This window comes from Hordeum vulgare, chromosome 6H (assembly GCF_904849725.1).
Source record: "Hordeum vulgare subsp. vulgare chromosome 6H, MorexV3_pseudomolecules_assembly, whole genome shotgun sequence".
In the NCBI taxonomy this organism is placed as follows: Eukaryota; Viridiplantae; Streptophyta; class Magnoliopsida; order Poales; family Poaceae; genus Hordeum; species Hordeum vulgare.
Genome location: NC_058523.1, coordinates 295,444,048 through 295,455,856, shown reverse-complemented (window position 1 = coordinate 295,455,856; position 11,809 = coordinate 295,444,048). Strand labels below are relative to the sequence as shown.

Below are 11,809 nucleotides of genomic sequence, written 5' to 3'. Positions count from 1 at the left end.
ACTTGACGAGCCTAGCATGTAGAGACGTGGCGTCGGAACACAAGAGACCGAAAGGTCGAGCATGAATAATATAGTTGATATGATCAACATGGAGATGTTCACCACTAAAACTATATTCAACTCACGTGATGATCAGACTTGAGTTAGTGGATTTGGATCATGAGCCACTTGAATGACTAGAGGGATGTCTATTTTGAGTGGGAGTTATTAGTAATATGATTAGCTAAACTCAATTATCATGAACATAGTCAACAGGTCTTTGCAAATTATGTTCTAGCATGCATTGTTGCTCTACTGTTTTCGATATGTTCCTAGAGAAAATTTAGTTGAAAGATGATGGTAGAAATTATGCGGACTGGGTCCGTAAACTGAGGATTATCCTCATTACTGTGCAGAAGACTTATGTCCTTAATGCACCGCTCGGCGTGCTGAACCTCGAGCGTCGTGTGTGGATGTTGCGAACATCTGACATACACGTTTTTTGATGACTACATGATAGTTCAGTGTGTAATACTTAAACGGCTTAGAATTAAGTGCTTCTGTTATGAGGGGAACGGTCACTGAGGCGGAACTACCCTAGATACTAGGTAGATGAGAAGGCTGGCAAAGTCGACAAAAGTATATTGGAGATACCTGATATTGATGTGTACCTTACTAGTACTCCTAGTAGCACCAAGGTATTAGATATTGGTTCAGTTGCTAAGTGTTAGTAACTCGAAATTATAGCTACGTATTAAATGGATACTAGCAAGGGTGAGGTGACGATGTGTGTTGCAAGTAATTCTAAGGTTGATGTGATCAAACATCGCACGCTCCTTCTACCATCGGCATTAGTGTTAAACCTAAATAATTGTTATTTGGTGCTTGCCTTGAGCATGAACATGATTAGATCGTGTTTATTGCTATACGATTATTCATTTAAATAGAATAATGGTTATTCTATTTGCCTGAATAAATACCTTCACTCGTTTATTGAATCTAAATCATAGTGCTACACATGTGCATAATATTGATGCCAAAAGATACAAAGTAGTAATGATAGTACCACTTACTTGTGGCACTGCCACTTGAGTCATGTTGGTATAAAATGCATGAAGAAGCTCCATGCTGATGGATCTTTGTACTCACTCATTTTTGAAATGTTTGAGACATGCAAACCATACCTATTGGTATAAACGCATGAAGAAACTTCATGCAGATGGATCGTTTGGACTCACTTGATTTTGAATCACTTGAGACATGCAAATCATACCACATGGGCAAGATGACTGAAGGCCTCGTTTTCCAGTGAGATGGAACTAGAAAGTAACTTATTGGAAGTAATACATGTGGATGTATGCAGTCCAATGAGTGTTGAGGCACGCAGTGGATATTGTTATGGTCTTACTTCACACATGATTTGAGTAGATACTAGTGTATTTGCTTGATGAAACACACGTCTGAATTATTCAAAGGTTCAAGTAGTTTCAAAGTGAAGTTGAAGATTGTTATAACAAGAGGGTAACATGTCTACGGTATGATCATAGAGATGAATATATGAGTTGCGAGTTTGGTACACAATTAAGAAAAATGTGAAAATTGTCTCACATCTCATGCCACTTACAACACCATAGTGTGATATTGTGTCCGAACGTCATAGGTGCACCCTGTTTGATATGGTGCATACTATGATGTTTCTTATCTAATTACCACTCTCGTTTATGGGTTATGCATTAGAGACAACCGCATTCACTTTAAATAGGGAACCACGTATTTCCGTTGAGATGAAACCGTATGAACAATGGTTTGGAGAAACCTAAGCTGTCGTTTCTTAAAAGTTTGGAGCTGCGATGCTTATGTGGAAAAGTTTCAGGATGATAAGCTCGAACCCAAAGCGGATAAATGCATTTTCATAGGACACCCAAAATAGTTGGGTATACCGCCTATCTTAGATCCGGAAGCAAAGTGTTTGTTTCTAGAAACGGGTCCTTTCTCGAGGAAAATTTTCTCTCGAAAGAATTGAGTGGGAGGGTGGTGTAACTTGATGAGGTTATTGAACCGTCACTTCAACCAGTGTGTAGCAGGGCGCGGGAAGTTGTTCATGTGGCGCCTACGCCAATTGAAGTGGAAACTGATGATAGTGATCATTAAGCTTCGGATGAAGTTACTACAAACCTCGTAGGTCGATAAGGTCGCGTACTGCTACAGAGTGGTACTGTAACCCTGTCTTGGAGGTCATGTTGTTGAACAACAATGAACCTATGAGCTATGGAGAAGCGATGGTGGGCCCGGATTCCGGAAAATGGCTGGAGGCCATGAAATCTGAGAGAGGATCCAGGTATAAAAATAAAGTGTAGACTTTGGAAGAACTACTTGATGGTCGTAAGACTATTAAGTACATATGGATCTTTAAAAGGAAGACAAACGATGATGGTGAAAAGTCACCATTAAGAAAAGATCGACTTGTCGCAAAGATGTTTCCAACAAGTTCAAAGAGTTGACTATGATGGGACTTTCTCACTCGTACCTATGCTAAAAGTATGTTGGAATTATGTTAGCAGTTGCTGCATTATCTATGAAATATTGCACATAGGATGTCAAAACATTGTTTCCTCGACGGTTTCCTTGAGGAAAGGTTGTATGTGATACAACCAGAAGGTTTTGTCGATCCTAAGGATGCTAACAAGTACGCAAGCTCCAGCGATCCTTCTATGGACTGGTGCAAGTCTCGGAGTTGGAATATACGCTTTGATGAGATGATCAAAGCTTTTGGGTTTATACAAGGTTTATGAGAAACTTGTATTTCCAAAAAAGTGAGTGGGAGCACTATAGAATTTCTCATAAGTATATGTGATTGACATATTGTTGATCGGAAGTAATGTAGAATTTCTGGAAAGCATAAAGGGTTGTTTGAAAGGAGTTTTTCAAAGGAAAACCTTGATAGAGCTACTTGAACATTGAGCATCAAGATCTATAGAGATAGATCAAAAAGCTAAATAGAACTTTCAATCAAATGCATGCCTTGACAAGATTTTTAAGGAGTTCAAAATAGATCAGCAAAGAAGGAGTTCTTGGCTGTGTTGTAAGGTGTGAATTTGAGTAAGACTCAAAGCCCGAACACGGTAGAAGAAAGAGAAAGGAAGAAGGTCGTCCCCTATGCCTTAGCCGTAGGCTCTAAAGTATGTCATGCTATGTACCGCACCTGATGTGTGCCTTGCCATGAGTCTGTCAAGGGGTACAAAGAGTGATCCAGGATTGAATCACTCAAGAGCGGTCAAAGTTATCCTTAGTAACTAGTGGACTAAGGATTTTATTTCTCGATTACGGAGGTGATTAAAGAGTTCGTCGTAAAGGGTTACATCGATGCAAGCTTTGACACTAATCTGAATAACTCTGAGTAGTAAACCGGATTCGTATAGTGGAGCAGTCATTTAGAATAGTTCCAAATGTCACGTAGTAGCAGCATCTATAGGATTACATAGAGATTTGTAAATCACACAAGGTTCATATCTGTTGACTAAAAACCTCTCTCACAAGCAAGACATGATCGAACCCGAGAACTGTATGGGTGTTAGATTCATTACAATCACATAGTGATGTGAACTTGATTATTGACTCTAGTGCAAGTGGGACACTGTTGGAAATATGCCCTAGAGGAAATAACAAATTGGTTGTTATTATATTTCCTTGTTCATGATAATCGTTTATTATCCATGCTAGAGTTGTATTGATTGGAAACTCAAATACATGTGTAGATACATACACAACACACTGTCCCTAGTGAGCCTCTAGTTGACTAGCTCGTTGATCAATGATGGTCAAGGTTTCTTGGCCATAGGAAAGTGTTTTCACTTGACAACGTGATCACATCATTAGGAGAATGATGTGATGGAGAAGACCCAAACTATAGACGTAGCATATGATCATGTCAGATTATTGCTACTGTTTTTCTGCATGTCAATGTATCTGTTCCTATGACCATGACATCATGCAAGTCCCGGACACTGGAGGAATACCTTGTGTGTATCAAACGTCGCAATGTTACTGGGTGACTATAAAGGTGCTCTACAGGTATCTCCAAAGGTGTCTGTTGGGTTGGCATGGATCAAGACTGGGATTTGTCACTCCGTGTGACGAAGAGGTATCTCGGGGCCCACTCGGTAATACAACATCACAAAAAGCCTTGCAAGCAATGTGACTAAGGAGTTAGTTATGGGATCTTGTATTATGGAACGAGTACAGATACTTGCAGGTAACAATATTGAACTAGGTATGGAGATACCGACGATCGAATCTCGGGCAAGTGACATACCGAAGGACAAAGGGAACATCATACGGGATTAACTGAATCCTTGACATAGAGGTTCAACCGATAGAGATATTCGTAGAATATGTAGGAGCCAATATGGACATCTAGTTCCCGCTATTGGTTATTGACCGGAGAATGTCTCAAGTCATGTCTGCATAGTTCTCGCACCCGCAGGGTCTACACACTTAAGGTTCGGTGACATTTCGGTATAGTTGAGTTATAGGTGTTGGTAAATAAAAGTTGTTCGGAGTCCCGGATGAGATCCCGGATGTCACGAGGAGCTCCGTAATGGTCCGGAGGTAAAGATTGATATATAGCAAGTCCTGTTTTGGTCACCGGAAAAGTTTCGGGCAAATCTGTAGTGTACCGGGAGTGCCGGGAGGGTACCGGGGACCATCAGGAGGGGTGTCACGCCCCGAGGGGCCTTATGGGATATGGGAGGATACAAACCAGCCCCTAGTGGGCTGACATAAGCTCCCACTAAGGCCCCTGAGGTTTGAGGGGCAAAAACCCAAAGGTGGAAAAGGTGGAAAGGGTTTCCAAGTGGAAATGAGGAATCCTACTCCTAGTAGGATTGGAGTAGGACTCCTCCACCTCCAATTTCGGCCAAACCTTGAGGGTTTGAGGCTGCCTCCTCCCCTCCCTCCGTCCTATATATACTAGAGGTATTGAGGGTTTTTGATACACACAATTTCAGCCACGTGCTACCCTCTCCTCTAGTTTGTAGTTCTTCCTCTAGATCGGATTTCTGCGGTGCTTAGGCGAAGCCCTCAGGAATAGATCACCACCATCACCAGCGCGCCGTCACGCTGCCGGAGAACGCATCTACTTCCCCGTCTCTCTTGATGGATCGAGAAGGCGGGGGTCATCATCGAGTTGTACGTGTGCTGAACGCGGAGGTGTCTTCCGTTCGGCACTAGATCGGGATGGATCGTGATAGGATCGCGGGAAGGATCGTTATGAGATCGCGGGATGGGCTGCAATTTGAATTGCAAAGACGTTCCACTACATCAACCACGTTATATAAACTTCCTCTTAGCGATCTATAAGGGTATGTAGATTCATTCTCCCCTCTCGTAGATGATCATCGCCATGGATAGGTATTGCGTGTGCTTAAGAAATTTTTTGTTTCCCATGCTACGTTCCCCAACAATACCACCAAAATTAACACTCACAGTTTCCTTTTTGAAATCTATCTGAGCATTGACAGTGTTCAAGAAGGGTCTACCAAATATTATGGGAGAAAAAACATATTGTGGTGAGCCAAGTACTAGGAAATCGGTAGGGTATTTTATTTTTCCACACAAGACTTCAACATCTCTAACAATCCCATTGGTGTGATGGTGTCTTTGTTAGCAAGTTCAATAGTAACTTCTATGTCTTCTATCTCAGAGGGTGCTATCTCATGCAAAATTTCTTGATATAAGGTAAAAGGAATAGCGCTAACACTAGCACCCATATCACATAAACCATGATAGCAATGATCTCCTATTTTGACTGAGATGATAGGCATGCCAACAACAAGTCTATTCTTATCTTTAGTATCAGGTTTGGCAATTCTAGCAGCTTCATCGCAGAAATAAATAACATGCCCATCAATATTATCTACTAAGAGATCTTCAACCATATGAATACTAGGTTCTAACTGAATTTGCTCACAGGGTTTAGCTTTTCTAACATAACTTTTTGTTAACCACGGTTGAAGCTTTAGCATGTTCCTTTATCCTAACAGAGAAAGGTGGTTTCTCAATATAAGCAGTAGGCACAAATGGGTTAACATTGTAAATGATAGTTTCATCCTCAACCATAATTAGTTCTTCAACTTTTTGTTTAATAGGTGGATGATATTTAAACCATTTCTCTTTAGGGAGATCAACATGAGCAGCAAAGATTTCAAAAAATGAGGCTACTATCTCAAAGTCAAGTCCATATTTAGTGCCAAAGTCATTGAAAGAATCGGTATTCATAAAAGATTTAACACAATCAAACTTAAATTTAATACCTGACTCTTTACCTTCGTTGAGTTCCCAATCTTCAGAGTTGCATTTAATTCTTTCTAAAACATCCCACCTGAATTCAATAGTCTTCTCCATAAAAGAACCATAACAAGAAGTATCAAGCATGGTTTTATCATTATGAGAAAGCCGAGCATAAAAATTCCGACTGATAATTTCCCTCGGGGGCTCATGATTGGGGCATCAAGATAACATTGACTTCATCCTCCCCCAAGTTAGAGAGATACTTTATCCTTCACGAGGACAAATATTATAGATAAAATTCTGATTATGATGAACAAGATGCATATGATAGAATTTTTGGTGAAACTCCAACTGCAATTGATTCCAGTTCCAAGATCATGTATCATCACATAGCCTATACCATGTGAATGCTCCCCCCAAAGGTAAAGGTCAAACCTTATTCTTGAATTCATCTCCGGATAAACCTGCAAGCTTAAATAATCTACAAACTTCATCCACGTAAATTAGGTGCATATCGGGATGGTTTGTTCCATCTCCTGCATAAGGATTAGCTAGTAGTTTCTCTATCATATCCAAAGGGATTTTTACATAATAAAAAAATTCAATAGGTTCAGCGGGTTGAGGGACAACTCTTGGTGTTTCCGGTCAAGGTGAAGATACCCCAAACAAACCCCTCAAAGGATTACTTTCCATAGTGACAAGTAACAGTAAATTTCAACACATAATATAAATTTTCCCTTACCAAATTTCGCTTACCAAAGGCGCTTCACTCCCCGGCGATGATGCCAGAAAAGAGTCTTGATGACCCACGATTATAGGGGATCAATCATAGTCCTTTCTATAAGTAATAGTGTCAAACCCAATGAGGAGCGGAAGGAAATGACCAGTGGTTTTCAGCAAGGTAAATTCTGCAAGCACTGAAATAGCGGTAACAAGTTGTTTCATAGCAAGATAATTGTAACAAGTGACAAGTAGCAATAGTAACAACAGGTACAGCAAGGTAGCCCAATCCTTTTGTGGCAAAGGATTGGCCGGAACAATATCTTATAATAGGCAGAGCATTCTTGAGGGCACGCGGGAATTTCATCTAGTCACTTTCGTCATGTTGGGTTAATTCATGTTCGGTAATTTGATAATTTGATATGTTGGTGGACTGGTGCTTGGGTGTTGTTCTTACTTGAAAAAACCTCCCACTTGTGATTATCCCTCCCGCAAGCATCCGCAATTGCAAGAGAAGTATTAAGAACAAATTCTAACCATAGCATTAAACATAGGGATCCAAATCAGGCCCTTAAGAAATAACACATAAACCGGGGTTTAAGTTTCTGTCACTCTCGCAACCCACCATTTAATTAATACTCCACAATGCATTCCCTTAGGCCCAAAGATGGTGAAGTGTTATGTAGTTGACGTTCACATAACACCACTAAGGGAATCTCAACATTCACATCATCAAAATATCGAACGGATATCAACTTCACATGACTTCTCCCATGGCCTCGAAAACGAAGGTAACCACTCACAACTGATAAACATGCTCAGGATCATAGAGGTATTAAATAGCATATTAGATCTGTACATATGATCTTCCACCAAATAATTCATAAAGCATCAACTACAAGATGTAATCAACACTACTAGTTACACACCAGGTATCAATCCGAGGTTCTGGCACAAGATTGAGCACAAGAGATGAACTATGAGAACAGATGGTGCTGATGAATATGTTGATGAAGATTGGGCTCCCAAAGATGAGAGGGTTATTGGTGATGACGATGGCCTCGATTTTCCCCTCTGGGAGGGAAGTTCCTCTGGCGGAATCGCGTTGTCGGAGGGCAAAAGTGCTCCCGCCCAGGTTCCGCCTCAAGACGGCGGCGCTTCGTCCTGAAAGTCCTCTCATGATTTTTTCAGGTTAATAGAGAAATATACCACAAGATGGTCGCCACAGGTGGGCCAGGGGCCCACTAGACATCACGCCACGCCAGGGGGGCTCGTGCGCCCTCATGCCTAGTGGGCGCGTGGTAGCCCCCTCTGGTACTTCTTTGCTCCGGTATTTTTTAGTTATTCCAAAATAAATCCTCATAAAGTTTCAGCTCATTTGTAGATGTGCACATAGGTATCTCTGACGTAGCTTTTTTAGGTCGAGAATTTCATCTACCGAGATTCTTCCTCTTGATTTAAACCTTTCATAGTATGAGAGAAAAGTCATTAGAATTACTCCACCAAGTGAAAAAATGCATAAAACACTATAAATAACAGTAACAAAACATGATGCAAAATGGACGTATCGATTATATATAAAACGGATCTCGACAAATCAAGGAAAGACTGTAACAAATTAAATATTTGTTTGGCAACTCTAACTAATCCACGTATGTAGAAAACTTAGCATTTTAAAAACCCATATTTCAAGTATATGGAAAAAATGACTATTAGTTGTTTTTCAACAAAGGCAGTGTACATAAACTTGATTCCAACGGGGAGAAGAGAAAGTGCTTGCCGACGGCTGCACGCGGAGTCGTGCAATATGCAGGGAACACGACGAGGGCGGTTAGCTCGACAACCATGGGGAACAGAGCAATCTCTCACCAACGTCTGTGTGCAGACTCGTGTAGACCAGAGGGTATGCGGAAAGAAGCCCGCAGTAGAGTCATTATAGGGGTTGACGTACTCGGGACTAGCAGAAGCCCGCGCTGGCGGCTGCGTGTGGACTCGTGCAGGGCGGAGGGGACGCGAGAAGGAGTTGGTGAAAGAGTCAATACAGGGGATGACGAACAGGGTGACCATAAGAGCATCTCCAACAACAGCGGAAAACAAGCGCGGCGCCGAAAAATATGCCGTTTTAGCGCGCGCGCGACGCGGCGGGATGCTCCAGCGGGCGCGCAAAAACCGCGCGCATGCTAAAACAAGTTTGGCGCGCTGTCCATCGCCTTATCCCGCGCTGTTTATTTGGGGTGCTCACTTCCGCGCGCGGCAGACTCGAGCGCGCGCGTGAACTCTCTCCTTTCTTCCTCCTTCGCACCGTGCGCGCCGGCGCCAGCGCCCCTGCCACCATGGACGCGCACACCGGCACCCCGCTCAACCTGCTGTACAGCCGCGACCCCCCCCCCCCCCCCCGCCGCCGCCGGTGCCGCCGCAGCCGCCGCCGTCCGTCGGAGCTACACGTGATGCGGTGCGTGATGAGGTTAGGGAGGAAGACTCATCTTCGAAGGCGGAAGAATCGTCTTCGAAAGAAGAGGAAGAAGACGAGGAAGATGATTGATGTGTTATGTATTTTGAACTTTATTCATCAACTTTTTTTTATTAAATTTCACATGTTCATTGCATTTTGATGAATGTTTCAAACTTATTTTGTGTCCAAATGCCATATATTTGTGCGTTGCTGGAGCGTCGCGCGCACTGCATTTTTGCGCGCTGCTAGAGCGGCGCGCGCGTGCTGCATTTTAGCGCGACTGCTGGAGCCAACGATGCGCGACGCGCCAAACCAGGCGATGGGCGCACGGCAAACATGTTTTTTGGGCACGGCGCGAAGCGCGGCTGTTGGAGATGCTCTAAGAATCCCTCGCCGATGGCTAGGTTCAGAATAACTAGAGGTCGGAGGGGAAGCAACCCAAGGAAGGGTCAGCGCAAGGGTCGACAACGACCTGGGGAGTCAATAGAAGCCCTTGCCGCCGGTCATGCGCAAAGTCAGTGGAGGCCAAGGGGAGGTAAGAAGTAGCCCGGGGAGATGACCTCGTGGACTAGGGGAAGAGCCCGCCAGAGGTCACACATGGAGACATGAAGGCCGGAAGGAAGGACAACGTCAGTGTGGACGGTGGATTCGTAGTTTGGAAGTCTCGGTAATGGCAAAGGAAGGAAGAAGGTCACACGTGAGGTAGGATAAGGCTAATGTTTCTCCCCTAATAATAAAGCGCGGAGCGCTTCTGTCGTCCGTTGCGACATTTTTGTAAAAAAGTTCCTATCATTTTACATAATTAACCCGCAGTCCTTCTGTAAGTTGGGTCAAACCGTTTTTTACTTTTTACAAAAAAACCTTCATTTAGTCCGAACTAACCCACGGTCCCTACATCATCGGTACCAAGAAGATGGTGCCCATCGCCGTCGCGGCCGGCTACGCCGGCCTGGCGTTCTCCGCCGTGGCGCCAGAGCCAAGCTCCCTTCCTCTCCCGGGCTTCGTCTTCCGGCGCGCGGAGGAGGAAGCCGCCCGCGGCCTCCGCTGCCTGCTCCGCATCGGCGAGCTCCGCTCCCCTAATGCACTGTGTGTGCCTCCTTTGCGGCCGCGTCGTTCTGCTCTCTGCTTCCTCCTCTCCCAAGACTCTTATCTCATCTCCATGGAAGAAACAAGGAGAAGAACAAAAGGTGGTGGTAATAACTCTCCCTGACTGATGGATGGAAGGATTTTATCTGTGGATGGTTGGTGTGTGGATGGATCCGGCGGCAAGCTTTGTCCGGATCAGATCTCGGCTCCGTTCCGATAAAACCCTTCCGGTATTTTTTCAGAGGAAGGGTTGGGGAGCAGAAATCTGGTGGTAGGGTTTGGTGATGGCCTCGACCTGCACAGCTTCGCGATGACCTTGTCCCTCGACGCCCACAAAGGCGAGAACGGCCATGCCTTTTCCGGCTTGGCGGTGGCTGTAGGGGCTTGGTGCGGCGCGGGGACGAGCTGCGCATCTGGGACATGGATCCGGCGCGGGGACAAGCGCACCGAGCAGCTTGAGCCAAGATCCAACGCGGGAAGAGCGCGCCGAGCAGCTTGAGCCACCGGGATGACCTGCTCTGGTCACCTGAGCGCTGACGATGAGCATCCATGTCCTGCGAGGTGACTCGGCCTCGCCGAGCGTCTCGAAGAAGGTGGAGGTGTTGAGCTTGGCCTTCTTGATCTTGGCCAGCACCGCCAGCACCTCCGGGGCCGGCACCTTCCTCGTCTTGGTCACGTCCTTGAGCACCTTCACGCTCTCCGTCACGGCCTGCGCTGAACCACAACCAAGAAACCACCTTATATGGCAGTCAAATTGCGGGCAGTTTCCTGTAATTGAGATGGAGATGGGACTCTGTTTGCGATGGTCGCTGCTCACCGATAGGGCAGAGGGTTCTTCCGGCGGCGGAGGGGGTGACGAGGAGGGCTCCTTCTGGACGTCCGGCGACGCGGCGGCGGCGGCGACGGTCAGGGAGACGCCGTGGGGACGGTGGGGGCTAGAGCGGAGGTCGAGCTACGGCGGGGAAAGCCCGCAACGCCGAAGGGGCCGCGGGGAGGCTGGAGCGAGCGTGGAAGGGTGGAGCAAGGAGGCGGACGAGGCCATCGTCTTCATCTAGCTCGGTCTGGCAGGCAGGTTGTTGTGTTCTCCGATGAGGTGCAGAGATGGTAAACACGAGCTTGGAGTGTGTGTGGCTGTGGTGTGTAGAGGGAAGAGGTCCGTGTGACCGTTCCAGTGTGGAGTGGACACTTGGGGAGCACACATCGACAAAGCCACCCTACTTCCACAGCTTCAAAACCTTCTCTCTGATGAATGTATTCCTTCCTTGTATTACTCCCTTCGATCCG

At 45.2% G+C, this 11,809-nt stretch overlaps 1 pseudogene; it reads right to left on the bottom strand.

Annotated features, from left to right (window-relative positions):
- Nucleotides 1-10,763: 10,763 nt before the first annotated feature.
- Nucleotides 10,764-11,576, bottom strand: LOC123405423 (annotated as a pseudogene).
- Nucleotides 11,577-11,809: the final 233 nt, after the last annotated feature.